The 17,049-nt window shown below is 40.4% G+C and overlaps 1 protein-coding gene across 1 annotated transcript in view; it reads right to left on the bottom strand.

Moving 5' to 3' along the window:
- MCTP2 (multiple C2 and transmembrane domain containing 2) overlaps positions 1-16,522 on the bottom strand; it is a 123,261-nt gene extending 106,739 nt beyond the window's left edge. Inside the window, exon 1 of the mRNA XM_061999141.1 lies at positions 16,443-16,522. The gene's annotated coding sequence lies outside the window, so the exon portion shown is untranslated. The remainder of the gene's footprint in view (positions 1-16,442) is intronic.
- Positions 16,523-17,049: the final 527 nt, after the last annotated feature.

Genomic DNA, 17,049 nt, shown 5'->3' on the forward strand with positions numbered 1-17,049 from the left:
ACTGGAAGGGGCTGCCTAGATGGGCTGTGGAGTCTCCTTCTCTGGAGGCATTCAAACCCAGCTGGATGAGTTCCTGTGTGACCTACTCTAGGTGATCCTGCTCTGGCAGGGCAGTTGGACTAGAAGACCTTTCAAGGCCCTTTCCAGCCCTTAAGATTCTGTGAAAAACAACTTTCTGAACTTCACAGCAGGAGTTGATTTGAGGCACACAAAGGCACAGTGTTGCTTTCTTTTCTCTCTGAAATTGGGGTGAAGTGCAAGATGATCAGATTTACAGAGGAACAAGAAAAGAAATAAATGCCAACTCTAAGACATTTGACTGGAAATGCAGGGCTGCCTGTGTTGGAGCAGCATCTGATACCCTGCACAAGTTCACCAGAGACGCAGTTAAATCTGCTTTTGCCAGTTGATAGCTGTTACTTAGGCTCTTCCCTCTTTCAATAAAAACTTGACAAGGCAGCTGCATACCTCCTTGGTAGTATTACATCACACAGACCAGTAACAGAAAAGATTAGGCTAAACACATTTACACAAAACATTATGAAACACACTGCTGGGATTCAGTTAAATAACTCTCCTACTGCCAGTGCTCTCTACTTTGGTTGCCTACATGCATAGAGTACTGCCAAAGTAAAAATATTGTAAATAAAGGCAGGACCCAGCTCAATGTCCACTTCTCAAAGCTCTTAGTGCTTCCTATTCCTTTCCTGTTATTCTCCACCCCTCTCATTTTGACAGCCCACTGCTGCTGGTTTTGTTTGCTTTGAGATCTTGTTTCCTAGCAGCCAACTTCTTCCTGGAGGTTTTTCCACTTACTTTCCTCAAGTTGAATGTTTTTTTCTAGTTGCATTCCTAGAATGGTTTGGATTGGAAGGGACCTTAAAGATCATCTTGTTTCAACCTCTCTGCCATGGGCAGAGACACCTTCCACTAGACCAGCTTGCTCAAAGCCCTTTCCAACCTGGTCTTGAACATTTTCCAGGCATGGGGCAACCTGTTCCACATCTGTTCCCTCACCACCCTCACAGAGAAGTACTTAATCCTAATATCTCATCTCAATCTCACCTCTTTCAAGAGTGGAGGAGGACAATCACCTCTCTTGACTCTCTTCTCTTGATGCAGTTGGCTTTCAGAGCTGCAAGCACACAGTGCTGTCTCATATTCAGTTTCTCATTCACCAGTACAGCCCCAAGTTTTCTCCACAGGGCCACTCTCAATCCACTCATCAGCCAAACTGTATTAGTGCTTGAGATTGCCCCAACCCATGTGCAGGACCTTGCACTTGGCCTTGTTGAACTACTTAAGTTCATGTTGAAGTTCATTCCCTCAGCTGCCCAACAAAAATACCCATTCAACAGAATGTTACCAGGACCATACTGTATCTGAGACCCTCTTGTATTTAACCCAGAATGAGCAGAGTTCTCCTCAAGCAGGTAGAATCACAATGGAAGGAAAAGGGGAAAAAAAAAATCTCAAATAAACAAACAAAATAGACCAAAACAAAAAGAAGGAAAAGTTTAAACAAGCCCATCCATAGACTGCCAAGGAATTTGTCCATACACTGCCTCGGAACCTTTACATCCACACCCCTGCTGCAAACTATAACTTTTTTTTCATAAGTAATATATTTACAAATAAATCAAGCAAATGATGGTGATAATACACAAATAAATACACAATCTGTTCTAATCTAAGAAAAGGGTAAATACAGTGTGAAAGGCAAATAGACTCTGACATCAGCCATCCACAGACTGGTACATTTTTAACTTCCCCAGTTCAAGCAGAAAAAGCACATCAACACAATCACAACACCAGAAATCTCTTGCCCAGAGAGGTCACTGGAAAACAAGGGATAGGGACCACCCTCCCAGCCATCCTGGATCCAGGGGTGCCAGGCTTCCTGAGGTACCAATTACCACACCAACATCTATTCACACAGACAAATGTTCTTTCTTCCTACATCAGTTTTTCTTTTCCATATCAAGCAACATCAATTGAAACAGAGCAATTCTCTCTTGCTTGTTGTTTTCTTGTTACCAGCATATTGCTCATGAACTTCTTATCCTCCACAGGCCAGAAGTTTTCCTCTTCCTTCCACAGCCTCAGAAGTCCAGTGCCAACCATATTGCCAAATATTCCCTAAGCAGCCACAGGGAAAGGTGTACTTTGCCAAATTCTTGGTCTATACTTGGTCTTTTTATTCTTTCCCTGCATCAATGGCATATTGTATCAAAACTCTGCAAACAGTAATCAGAAGAGAAACATTTCCTGTTATCAGTTTTAACTTTGTTGGTTTTAAAGGAAAGGTTCCTTGTTCTTATGCAATAAGAAAAAAAAATGGTTTTAGCTTATCTTCTCAGCCTTCTCTTTAACATGCTGATAGATCTCAGATGCTCAGAAGAATCCATTTAGTTTAAAGTATTCTCCCTTCAGAAACTGCTTTTGATTGCAACTGTCATTTTAATTGTTTACTTTTGTTTTGCTGCCTCCTCTTTTAGGGGCAACAGGGGCAAGAAAGAACTGATTAATGACAGAAAAGTTGGTCACAGCTCACTATCTGGCTGATATAACAAATATCCTAGCTTTTTATCCTCCTTTAAGTATCCTCTAACTATGGTCCTTGGGATTTTTTTGTTTGTGGATGTGCTTTGGTTTCTCTCATTATAACACTCCCTAAATACTCATTTAAATTGTTATAATATTTAGAGCTAAATGTTTTTTTCTTTAGATGTTCTAACAGGTGGCTATAAGAGATATTTCAAATGCCATTGAAAGTCTAGAGAAACCATTCTGCAATTTTGCTTCACTTACACTCTTGTCAGGAAGCCAGGAAAGCCATAAGTGAGAAATGCTGCAAGACACTCTGAAAATATGCTAAGTGCCCAATATAACCAAACAGGCAAACAAAACCAAATTGATGTACATATTGGAAATTATGGAATAAATTGTTGTTCTTGACTAAGTAACCATTCCTTATACACACAGAAGTGCACCAAGCACCCCTGAAATGCTTCCTGCTAATGATTTTAAGAAGTACCCTCAAAGCCAGCAAGAAGATAAAAACACAGGTGAGCATGACACCACTGCTATTACAGCTTTCATAAATCCAGTAATAATTGCACTTAATTTGCTTATCCAGTTAAGGTGAAAATGTTGGGTCAGTTTGCATGCCATCCATCTTGTAATGCTAGCCAACATTTAAACCCATCACTGATGGAAATGCTAACATGCATTAAAGGCCATTGAGAAGATGTTCCTCGCTTGCATGTATCTTAACATAGGTTTAGGCTGGAAGGAACTAATGAAATCCCCTCACTGTAAAACCTCTGGCTGTTCTGGCATAGGATATTCACCCCAATCTCTGCCTGACTGGCACAGATTCACTGGCTTGAAACACACTGCATGAGACATTGTACATGTTACAAGCAAAGCTAATTGCATTTCTGTTATGCAGCGAAACATTTGGCTAAGAGTATAACCTCTTTAGATTTATAATTTCTGAATTCAGTGTGCTGAGAAGTGAAACTCACATCAAGAAGCAGATAAGGGAGAAGCGTCTTGTAGCTTTTTGCTATAAATTCCACCCTCTGGCCCTAGAAACCATAAATAAAACCATTTCTCCCTGGGTCAAAAAGGACAGTATCGGGAAAACAACTCTCAGTTGGCTGAACAACTGTTATGTCCTGGGTGGTTATTTCTATAACAGATCATACTATGCACTCCAGGTTTTTCTTATCACTGTGTCTAGAACACAGTCAAATACGAATCATTACTAAGAGCAGAAATACTTTAGAAAAAGAAATCTGCACTTCCTTCTTTGCAGTGGCTTATTGCAGTGCCTTACCTGGAAATGATGTAGGTTTACTATAAGCATCAATAGCCACAGAGACAAGAGATTATCATTCAAATAAAGTAACCCTTTGTTCAGATTTAACAGTTTCTCCTGGAGCATTCCAAACACACCACCACTCTTATATGACATTTAAAACACTCAGAAATAAAGAATACTTTACCAGGGACAGGATGTTCCTTGAATTATCAACACCTTCAAGCATTGCACTTCCTTTGTGGAAAAAAACAAGCCCAAAATGAAAGGCTGACCTAGGTGAGCCTCAGGCCCTTCCTCTCTGGGTACGATCAGAAGCTCACAAAAGACACAGAATTAGATCCGTCCATCACAATATTGAGAAAGTGAGACAGTCTTACCTTCCCACAGCTATGCCTTACAGCACATGGTAAACACCTGAACTTGCATTTGCTAAGGCACCAGAAAAAAAATGTCTAATCTCAATCTGATTCTGCACAGGCTAATTACCCCAGGGAAATCAGTGTTAAAATTATCTTTAGTACTAACGAGCATCAAAGGGAATGCACTGCTGAAGTGTAGCTAACATCTTCATTGCATGGGACAACTTGCCTGCTAAAGCAGGGTCATGTCTTGGCCAGCTTCCAAACCTTGCCATTGCCTTTGTGCTTAAACTTCCCTGTAGGACTTCAGATGATGCCAGTCTGCTGATCCAGATCCTGCTCTATCGTTATATTTGCAAAGCATAGTGGTATGGTAAACTTGCACCAAAAAATTAAAACTTGACCTGAGGTTGGCACCAAATCAGTCTGAGTGCTTCATAAAAGACAATTTTCTATGCTTCAATGCTTGGATGGAAATAAGATAACCAAAGAAAACCAGTCTTGGTGGTTTTTTTATGATATCACCTGAATCTACAGTCCCTGCAGGACTTCACAAATGCTATCTAGGGTAAATATAAAGCTTAAGAAAAGCATGTTTATTATACACAAGTAATATAGGTATCTTAAGTAAGATTTTTTTTCTTTTTTAGGTTTTGGGTTTGTTGGAGAAGATCTGAATTTTTAGGCTTTGAGCTTTTAGATCTTATGCTTGGCATTTCGTTTGTTAATTGGCTGCAATGTGATGAGCTCCATCTTTCACAAACACATGAAATCAGCACACATCTTCCTCCACTTATCACACAAGAGGAACAGTGATGCTCTAACTCCTTTGAGACTTTTTTTGCACAATCTGGAGAGGTTTTTCTCAACATTTATAAGCAGACAGTAACTATGTGAAGTAACAGAACGACCAGCTGCTACAAGCATCTTAAAATAGCATCTGATAGTGAAAGTTACTGAAGAAAACTCTGCACCTGCCTCCAGCTTATGAAAGTATTGCTTTCAGTTTGTTTCTGCCTATTCTAAAATAGAAGAAAATGATGAGTATGTACAAGGGAAATGAAGGAGGAAGTGTTTGGGTGTATTTTTACAAAAATATTTCACCAGTTCCTTCCACTCTTTCAGCTTCCTTCAAAATATTGTAGCTTGCAATTGTACCTGTGCAAGCCAGACAGTCCCTTCAATCTTTTCAATCTAATTCATGGCATTGTAGAAAGCTAGTACAGTCAAATATCATCTTTACAGCACAATCACATCTGCAGAGCATCAGAGGTCTCCAGGGACACCTATGCATGAAGATCTGCTTCCTGCAGCTTTGTACAGTAGCAGATAATGTGCATGTCAAACCAAGACAGATCCTGGAGTGACAGATCAGGCTAGCAATCAGGATATTTCTTTCCCATTGACTATATCTGTAGGACAAGGGCTCAGGTTGTGCTGGGGGAGGTTTAGATTAGAGATAAGGAAGAACTTTTTCACTGAGGGAGTTGTTAAGCATTGGAAAGGGCTGCCCAGAGAGGTGGTGGAGTCCCCATCCCTGGAGATATTGTAAAGCCATGTTGCTGAGGTGCTCAGGGATTAGTGATGGGCTTGGCAGTGTGAGGTGAGTGGTTGGACCTGATGATCTTAAAGGTGTTTTCCAACCAAAACGATTCAATGATTTTTATCTGCTTTAAAATTTGCTTCATTGTTCCCAATCCCACTGGGTGACCCCTGGGAAAGGTAGCACCTACAGCAGGAAACCATCAGGAGCAGGGGAAGAGGGAAAGCTGATGAGCAGCAACGAGGAGAAGGAGTGTAGGTACAAGCAGAGTAAGAGTGAGATAAGGAAAGCTCTAAAATAAACAGAAAAATGAGAGGCTTACCAGGGCTCATATGAGGAGCAATAACAAAGAGAGAGGCAGAGACACATGTGTAGAATGAGCTGGTGTTTGTCTGAAGGATCTCCAATGGGAATCCACCCCTGCTGTCTCCTTCCTGCTCACTCTCTCCTTCAAGCTCTTGTTCATTTCTCTCATAACAAAAGGTGTATTTTTATAACAAGAGGTGCACAGAAATAGATCATTCCCTTTCATAACTCTCAGGGAAAACAAACCTAGGAAGGAAATTGAAGACTCATTTCTACAGGAGGCCAAATCAGCCACTGCCTTTTACTAGCACTTAAGTCACATATTTAAATAAAAGAAGTTTGTGTTTATATGCAAATTACTTGTGTATGTGTCAGCACTGCTCCCTAAATAACTACTATTGCTGATCCACTTACCAAAACTCAGTGACTGTAAAGGAAAGATCTATTAAAAGCTCTGAGTGATTCTATATTTAGCAACAATTCACCAAAGTGTCCTAAACAAAATCTTGAATCTGTAGAAATGACCTGAGGCTAATTTGAACAGGACTAATGCCTGCCCTACACAGGCTGTTTGTTTGCCCTCTCTTCTTCCTTACTACAGCATTCCTCTTCCCAGCAGCAACGTGGCATATGCCAGGGCCAGAGCTGAACGTTGGGTACACAGGAGAATTGAGATTCCTTTGCACTTGTATCGACCTGTGTGATTAAATGTCCTCTCACATTTAACACCTCCACACAGTCTGGGTATATCTGTAGATAAAATGACCCAGCATTTTTACCATCTCTTAATTCATAAAGGCAGGAGGCTAAAGGCAACTGGCCCTAAAGGAAATAGAGGTTGGTGTGTTGTAACCTATCACTGAATGAGGGAATTGTACCAGGAAAAGCTCTCATTTTCTGCAAAAGCCACAAGTTTCCTTAGAGACAATCACAGTACTTTGATATCTGGTGTTGTGCATTAACACTGAGAAAGCTGAAAGGGAGATAGGAAAACCAATAGACATATAAAGCCCTTAAGGAAGCTCTCAGTGAAGCCAACTGTTTGAGGGTTTCAGGGTCATCTCATGCACTAACACAGTCATCAGTACTACTTATACCTAGTTAACAGCACAGAGACTGGTGATGGACAGACCACCATGACAACTGAAATGAAAAGCCTGGAAGAAGGGGAGTTTAAATGAAGAATAAAACGACTACTTGGTGTGTTCCAAGCAGTCATCAGAGCCTCGGCCTCTGAAGGCACTTTTCATAGCCACAATGAATCTGTCTGACCTGCAAGCTATATCTGTTAACCAAGTATTCATTTGGGGGGAGGCAAAAAAATCTCTGTCACTACTGTTTTTCTAGGGAAGCACTGCTGGAAGACAGTGTTTCTTAAACCTCCAAGAAATCAACTGTGAGTATTCAGAGCTATGGCACACTTACACTCACATTACAAGCCATCATGATGTAGGCACAAAGCTCCCCCACATAACTTTTCCAAAGTACATGAATGTTTTTGTGGGCTTTATAGATCCTCAGCTACTCCAGAATTCAGTTACAAAAGCTCCTGAGATAAGACACTCAGGAAAGTACCGAAGCTGCCTAAGTGACAATAAGGGTTTGGTACACTTGCTACAGAAAGGGGGCAAGAGACAAATTCAGGAGAAATTTTAACAACCAGCAATAAGCTATCCTCTTACAGGTGACAGTAGTTGAGATAATAAGGTATAAGTTATAAAGCTAACTTGATAAAATTAAGCAGTAAAACACTTAGTCTGATAACAATGTAGAAAAGAGATCTGCACAAACTAGTTTCTAATGCCAAGAACACATCTTTCTCTTAAGCTTGACTTCTGGGTCAAGTTTGCAATGGCAAAATTCTGTTATACATGGAAAAGCAAATGCATAAATATATCTTTCTTCTGTACTACAGCAACTTCATCTCCCTTATTCATAGCTGTGATTCTGGTACATCAACTTCATCCTGGACAATAACTTAGTACTTTAAATACAAAGAAGCCAATTCATGCAACTAAAACCAGTCATAGTGCTCCCCTAAAGTTACAACAGTAAAATGTTCAGTGCACAGATCATAGCATAAACATAAGGACTCCTTTAAACTCTTTTTTTCCCCTATTGTAGAAAGTAAACGTATGCCAGCACGTGCCTCTAACTGCCAGGCATTTCTCATGGAAAAGAACCAGCTTAGAGGTTTATCTTCCCATACACCATTTGAGATTTCAGCTTCCTGGCACTAAAAGTCTTCACCTTGTCTCCACATTATTTTCCCATTGAGAAGATCCGATAAAGTTGGTGGAATTTAACTCATGTTTGTTGGTAATTACACTTGGGCACTTCCCAGGTGTTAAACACTAGGGTTTCAGTTTGCTCAAGTTGAAGTCCCTAAATACTGACATCATTATCAAGAAACCAACAAACTGTGATTCCAGTAATCATTTTAAGCCTGAATAAAAGGGTCAAAAATTGAAATATAAGAATTTGCTACAATCCCATGCAGGCATGACTAAGTAAAGGATTTCACCTACAGAAGTTCAGAAAAACACAACTCTATAGTAAATCCTAGTGCATTCCTGGAAGTGATCTAATCAGAAAAGCTCTCCAAAACAGAAATATTGGCATTATTGAGTCAGGATGACACCTCTTGCAATTGAAGTCATTCACAAATCTCTTGCAGCTCTTCTAAGATGTTTGGTTTATATGATAACCTGCTCAGGAGCTTTCATTTTGCACATCTTTGTTCTCACAGGTAGCTTTTATGTAGGAATTAGGCTCACAGGCACTATTACACTGGCATTCTGGTCACTCAATCTGATGTCACAGACAATTTTCTTTAGTGGTTTCTGTCTAACTCAGAATTTTCCACACTATTCCATTCTTTTTGGGCCTCAGTAAGGGTTTCTTTGCTATTACACTGTCCTGACTGCATGCCCTGCAAGTGACTGTCAGAAATCAGGTCCTGGGATAGGGACCTTTGATCTCACCCAGTATGGTCACCAACACATCACAGAGAACTAGTTGCTGGAGCCCTTGTCCCAGAGTCAGGGCTAAAGTGGGTATCATGCAGAAATGCTTGACCCCAATGCTTGCATCCTTCAGCATCTGCAGCATAACATGTCATTCATTTACACTTCCCTTCAAGTCATTTTGGGAGAAGAGGGAAGGAGGAAACACTCCATGCTTTGAGAAATGGTGTTATGGACCAGTGATTCACGGCAGGACTAATAGACATCCTTTAAAGTATTATTCATTCCCACTGTAAACCAGTAAATGGTGGGGTGATTGCCTTTATCTGTTGGCATGGTAATACCCAAACCTCAGCATAAAAGTATTTTAAATAGAATCCAAGAGATGTGCCATTTAGAGATAGAGTTTGCTGGATTTTATTCTATTTCAGTTGCATCACAAATCCTAGGTCCAAATGGAGAGCTCCTGGAATGCTACATCCAAGTGGCAGACCCACAAAGACATTCGATTCCAACCAATTTAAACTACTCTTGCTGTGAAAAACTGCAAACACATTACACAGTCCTTAAAACCACTTTAGTCCTGATTCATCCAGGGTAAATCTGCTGTAGGCAGGGTGGGGTAAAGTTTGCTAAACTTTAAACACCTTCCCTTAAGCATTATCTACAGCTCATTTCTCATGCTGCCCAACCACACCAGCTGCTCATTTGTATGCTGTTACCAGAGTGGTTTTGAGGGGTTTTTTTGGTTTTAATTCTCCTTTCATGCACACATAGCTCCAGGCAGCACAGCTTAGAACAGATCCAATTGACCACTGCCTGTAATTATCATGTATTCTCAAACTAAGTTTTAACTATAGCAGTTATGACTACTTAGTCCATAATTAAACAGACAGCAGAGTTTATTAATCATGGATGTTTTGTTCTGGTGAACACTAACTAAAAGGCATTCTAATTCCACTACTATAATTATATAATCTCCTGCATTTGTTCAGGGATTAAAACCACTTAGAGCTCAAAACCAAAACTTTTGTAACAGGTGTCAGTAAAAACCTTTCATGATGTGGCAACACTTGAGGGATTTCAGAGCTATCCATATTCCAGTTACCTGTGTCTAGCAGATATAGGCAAGAGTCAGGCATTGGCAAATGCCCTGAAACACAAAGGGCCCAGGGGCTGGTAAACAGATTAGGAGATTGTCTGGTTCAAACAACTTTGGCATCTAAGCAGATAAATGCCTGATCTTTTTCAGCTTTCATTTGGTTAGCATCAAAGGCTGGGCAGATTTTTTTGCTAAATGTTTCTATGAGGCATTTAAGGTGGATGTTTTAGGAATCAGAAACCTTCCCGAACTGGAGGAAACAGGCTGCATTTCAAAAGTCAAACATTTTCCCATAGCTAGAAATGAGGTTTGTGTCCTAAATTATCAATTTACAAAGTTAAATATAATCTTATACATTACATTTAGAAAAAGTATAAAAAAAACAAATCACACCCCAAGCACAAAGGTGATATCACAATTACCATGATCTGATTTTGGGAATGGAGCACATACTCAAATAACTACAATCAATCCCAAATAACAGGACTTCTATGATATCCACTAGAATATATAACTGGAATTAGATGTTTACATTCAAACAGAAAAACAAGAGAAAACAAAAGTCTACAGTTAATTGTTTCCAAGCACAAGAAACTGGGAACAAAGCCTGCTATTGAATGAGCATTAATGATTTGCCATTTGTTTCTGCAGATGTTTCCCATGAGAGAAGAGAGAGAAAAACATTCCACTTGAAACGCAGGGAAGCGGCTACAAGGAACTAAGTTATGTTACTCCATTCATTTGGATATTCTTATTTACAATTGTCAAAATCATTAGGTTCAAAAGGATTTTACTTTTAGGGCAACTTGGACCCCTTAAAATTTCCAAGAGTTGAGCTCCATAATCCCTGCGCACTTAAACCCAAATGAGACAGGCTTTAAAATAATTCACAGCCATGATAAGATGAGCTGAGAGGGCTCCATCATCACTGACAGCTCCAGACCATCAGCACCTCCACATCAATGGCAACAAAGACAAATGCCTATTCAAATAAATTAATCTGGAGACATTCAAAGCCCACCTGGATGAGTTCTTCTGTGACCTACTCTAGGTGGTCCTGCTCTGGCAGAGGGGTTGGACTGGATGATCTTTCGAGGTCTCTTCCAACCCTTAAGATACTGTGATTCTGTGATTAGACACTTTGTCCTTTCTAGAACTTACATCTAGAGCAGGGCTTATCTATTTAGAAGCAAAGAATGAAAGCTCATGCTCACAAATCCTTAAAACACAACAGAGCTGCTTCTGCATCTTAATTTACAGCATTACATAGCGCTGGAAATCTTTTCTTTCCAAATTAGCTCCTATCTCTCAACTTAAGGCAGCAAAGCTATAAAATTCCAAGAATATCCAAAACAATGAAGTCTGCCTAAACCTAAAGTTTCCAGTAAAGCAAAATTTACTTTGCAGACTTCAAATGTAGTTCTTAGGAGTGGGCAACAGGAAGAATTGTCAAGGGTACAAGTACTTCCCAGAAAGGAAGGATATGAATAAGTTATCCCCTATTATTTTTTTCCTTATCCCAAAAGGCTAACAAAACTAAACAAAGATCTCAAAACCGACATTAGTATTTTGCTTGTATTTTAGCAAGTAGTTTTGTGGGAAATTGAAAACAAGCTAGAGAAGGAGCATCTGTGTAAATACACATGAAAACAGGCACTCACGATGGCAGGCAGAAAAGTGACCCTCTGGGTCATTTAGCTCCAACTCTCACCGTACACTAACCAAGAAACCAGAAGCAACTAGCTCCTTTTAATTAGGGACCAACACAAAATGTTACTAGTAGGCTCTCCCATGAGACCAAAGGTAGTCACACTGTGCATCCTACCCACCCATGGAAGGGTCCTCTCTGGTGGCAAGGGGACCTAGACACCGGTACAATCAAACTGGAAACATTCCACCTCTAATTCCACAAGCAGCCTTGAAGCCTCCCAGCTTAGACAAGTGACAGCTAAAGTCAACGGGAAAGCACTGACATAATTTGTCACTATCAGCCCTGATGCAGTGTAAGCATCAAAAATAAAGGTGAAAAAAAATGCCTATAGGTCAGCAGACTGCTTATGTGAAGGTAACACAAAAAATACACCCCTTCAAAAAAGAAGAGTGTGCATTTCAGAAAATAGAAATCAAAATCAAAATGATAACATCCTTCCAGATTTTGACACAGTAATCTAATGATTTCACAAGTGATAAAACATAGTGTAGCCCTGTAAAATGTCACATCAATCTGCGTTCTTAACAGATGGTTATGAAGAGTCAGTTATCAAAACTTAAGGAAAAAGGGAAAGAATATAAGGTCTGGAAATTACATAGTGATTCTGCCTGCAAAATAAACTCTTGGTTTCCAGGAATCTGTGATTTAGAGGCTGCTTCACATGGAAATTGTATTTGCAACTTTGTGACTAACAATCACAGCACACTTTTTCTTTATTGATTTGCGTAACAACTTTGCAAAGCAATTTGTATCTCAAGCAGCAGTAAAATACTGCAGTAATAAGTTCCATAGATGAAGGAGTAATGATAAATGCTTGTGTGAAACGGTATCTCCTTTTACTGGAAAGTACCTTTAAAAAATGTTGAACTTTGCTCCTTTACTGTCACCTCTCTAAAATCTTTAGTTATGTGAAATTATGAGTATTTCTTCTCTATTTATTTGATATCAGTCAAATTTTCACACTTCTGCTTTATCCTCCCTAACAATAGGAAGGGACTAGACAATCTTTAAATATCCCTTCCAACCCTACTATTCTACAATTCCTCTCAACTGAAAAGTACAGATGATCAGGGATGGTTAACGTTATACCATCCAAGCATCTTAACAGACATAATTATTTTTTTCTCATGAGATAATTGAATTCTCTGAATTTATAATGCAGTGCAGAACAATCTAAGTCCAAAACCATTCTAGCAATGTTTCAAGGATAGTTAATTAACATCCTGTTCTCCACATTCTTAACATTAGGTATAACTAAACAAATATTTCAGTTGCAAGAACAGGCTAAAGGATTTAAAATTTGCCTATGATTGGTTGTGCAGCTTTTTTTAAAAGCACTGCGTTTTTTGATAAATAAGAGAACTTATAATTCCTTAATATTCCTTTAAAAGTTACAGCAAGAGACTCCTTTGTATCAATGCAAAGTGGCTACATGATGAGTTAGTGCAAATACAGGTACATGCACACAGGGTTTTACCCTAGCACTGCAGGTGCTAAAAGCTGAGTTTGCTTTAGGTGGCATCCTCAGGGCAGGACAGAGACTGCACATCTGTAGTTCCTTGCTACTTGACAAGACACCTAAGATCTAGGGAAGATGGAGCACATCTAATAGAAACAAAGTCTCCATTAGCAAGGCTTCTTTATTATCGATTCCTAAATTAGACCAAAACCATCTGCCCACACAGCAATCACACTACTCCGTGGCAATGCTGGTAAACCTGTAGTTACACCCCAACTAATTCCTTTAGGTGAGAAATTGCCAAACGTATAATGAGGTGCTAAATCATTTGACCAAACACAGGAGACCTGGCCCAGTTTCTCTTATTGTTCTTGGTCTTCGTTAGGACCCTCTCACAGAATGCAGTGGGGAGTTAATCCTTACATGGAGCATAGAAGGAAAGTCTTGCTATTGAGACACATAAATTGCCTAAATATGAATATTGCGTCTGCTTCTATGATTTGCTTTTATAGCATCAACAGCTTAGAGAATAGAGGTGCACTCAGGTACAGCTGTTACGCTGATAGTCTTCTATGCAAGTGTGTTATCTAATAAATTCAACTGGAAGTAAAATGAGAACGTGGGAAGGGTGCCAATATAAATCCTCCAAATCTGAGGAAATCAGGAGCAATTTTCCACTCAAGAATAGAAACTGCACAGAGGAAATGCAGCGCATATTTAGCATACTTTGCTGTCCTCTGCTAAGGTAAAGCTTCCCTCTCTCCCAAGCCAGCAGGCTGCTGCCCAGGCATAGACCTCAACCAGCATGGAGAGGATGAGACCCTCATCTCTCTGTACCTTGAGAGACTGAAGTGCAAAGCTCCATATTTTTAAAACAAAAATTAGTTCGTGGTATAGGAGTGAGAGACAAAAATGGTTCAAACATGAGAGTCTCAAAACAAAGCGTTTACACGTGTCCTACATGAATTTCACGGCCGCTGGTGTAGGCCTCACGGCAACCTTCAGCTATTAATATGAAATTAGTTTTAGAGATGTTATGGGCAAATCAGTACAGCAAATATTAAAGCAGCAGAAACAGAAACTGAGTAGTACCTGGAATTCTCAGTGGGAGAGACTGAAGAGCTTTCTGGGTGAGGTTTATCCCCTGTCCCAAGCCCAATCCGGCCACACACAGTGTCTGACCCCATCTTCACCACAGGTGGCCTCAAATCCCAGTGAACTTCAACATTCAGAGCACAACCACTATTCTCCTCAGGAGTATTTCTTGCCTGAGCAGATACATTTTAAATAACTACTTCTTCAAGAGGAAATTCATGAGTGCAATCAGTCAGAAAGCAGCTGCTTATATCACTAAATGCAAAAGCCGCTGGGAAAATAAAAAATTGCAGTGAAGCTGAGACAGTTATGGTAGTAATTACCTTGAATGACATGATAAGCAACATTTCTAGCCCTCTGTCATGGTCTTATGCACTGGCCGAAGAGGAGATGATTTCAAGGACCCACATGCTGTTTAGACACTTAATTTCTGCCAACTGCCAATGACAGTAGGACCTCTCCTCAAGCCCTTGTTTCTTAATCGACACCTTAAATACACAAATCTATCTTAAATCTACAAACTAGTCTATAGCTTCTTTAATATAACCAAAATGAAACATCTCTTAACACCACGAAATTTACCATCCCTAAGAAGAGGAAGTGACAAAAGGTTTTAAGAAACAAAATACAAATTTCCTCTCTGCCCTGTTTTCTTCAAATTGTTCTTCCCACAGGTACTGCAAAGTGAAACTACACACACTGAATCCATCTTCAGACTACATCATATAAAAGTCTACTTGTTTTATGATAAGCTATTTTATGATGGTGTTAAACAGCAGCAAGAGATCAAACAAATAATCTTATTACTCAAACACAACCATCCATCCTGACAGCTAAATCTACCCACTCAAGAGCATCATCTTCTGAGAATGAATCAAAATCGCAGCAAAATACATGAGAAATTCTACAGCTTAATCACAAAAAAAAAAAAAATCCCAAAATATCCAGGTGAGAGTTTCTATTTTCTTAATGCTAAGGAGCTGCAATTCAGCTTCCAGCGTGCTTTGAGCAACTGTCATAAAACTAAGGGCATCATGTGGTTTCTTGACAGTTGCCATAATTGCGCTACAACACTGAAAAATCATACTATTTCTTATAACAAGCACCTACACGAGGTTTTTTTTGAAGAACTGTATCTTCCATCTTAAATTTCTCTCCAAAGTACCCTTAAAGCAACTTTGCTACGTCGATAAACTTGTGTGAATGTTTTGCTTTGTTCTTTGTCTTTTATTTTAGGGACTGTTTTATTATAATTAAGTAGCTTAATTTTTTTTTAACTAAAGTCAAGGGATTATAGAATCATTTCAGCTGGAGGAGACCTTTAAGATCATCAAGTCCAGCTTTTGACCTACTCAATTTCAGTAAGCAAACATACATAGAGATGAATCAATTCAGTGAAAGTTGGCTGGGAAAGGAGAGATCTCCTCAGCATCACTTTCTTATAAATACTAAATGAGAAAAAAAAAACCCATTCACACAAGGTCCAATAATCTCTTGTAGCATCACAGAGTCACAGAATCTAAAGGATTGGAAGGGACCTCGAAAGATCATCTTAGTCCAATCCCCCTGCCAGAGCAGGACCACCACTTAAAGCAACACATAGCAAAGCAAAGCGCAGAGCAACCTCAAGTCTCCCACTACACCTTTTCTTGAATATCTGAGAAAGTAAGAACAATGATTGCAATGTGTCTGTAATAAAACAGACAACATCCAGCAAACCTCCAGAAAAAAAAAAAAAAAAAAAAAAAAAAGAGAGAAAAAAAGAAAAGAAGGGGAAAAAGAGAAGGGAAAAAAAAGAAGAAAAAAAGGAAAAAAGGAGGAAAAAAAGAGAGAAGGAAAAAAGAGAATAAAAAAACCCTCAAACAACAAAACATCCCACCCAAAAATCAAACCACCAAAACTTAAAGCCCCCCACTCTTATAAGCAGCGAAGATTTTTCTTTTAAAGCAAATTCACTCTGTAGTTCACGCAGCACAAGAGGACGCGCTAAGTACCAAAGCCAAAGGTGACAAGCAGCGAGCGGAGCCGCAGCCTCCCGAGCGCAGCAGAGCGCAGCTGCCGCCCGGCTTTACCTGTCCGCCGGGCAGAGCCCGCGGCGACCCCGCGGCTGCCCATGGCCGCCCGCCCCGGCGCTCCTCTCGCTCGCCAAGTGCGGTGCGGGGCGGGCACGTGTGGCTGTCGCTGCCGCCTGCCGCCTCCCGGGGCGGTGCCGACGCCGCCGGCGCCTCCCGTCCGCCCGCCCCAGCCCGGAACCTCCCGGCTTTACCGCAACTCACCCCACAAAGAGCATCCCCCTTTGCAGCCTCCCCTACGGAGCAACCGTCCCCTCCTCGGACCATTTCCCCTGAAACATCGCCTCCTAGACCTTTACCCTTCTCCTCCCCGCCCTCCCCCTTAAAGCATCCCCAAACAAATCCAAACCCCCGAGATCTTTGTCCCGAAGGCCACGGTGCTGAGGTGAAGGTGGTGGCAGAAGGCAGGGGGCCTGGCAGCACTTGCCTGGAGAGCCCTGGGTGAGGGTGTAGCTGGAAAGGAAACTACCTGACTGACCACAGGCAAAGGAAACAAAATCAACAGCAGCACTGCCACGTAACAATTTTACTTGGCCACAACTCCGGTTCCTAATAAGGGAGCCAAGTACCACAGCTCTGCATTTCTGGTGAGGAAACTAAGGCAGGA

This window comes from Colius striatus, chromosome 7, assembly GCF_028858725.1.
Source record: "Colius striatus isolate bColStr4 chromosome 7, bColStr4.1.hap1, whole genome shotgun sequence".
In the NCBI taxonomy this organism is placed as follows: domain Eukaryota; kingdom Metazoa; phylum Chordata; class Aves; order Coliiformes; family Coliidae; genus Colius; species Colius striatus.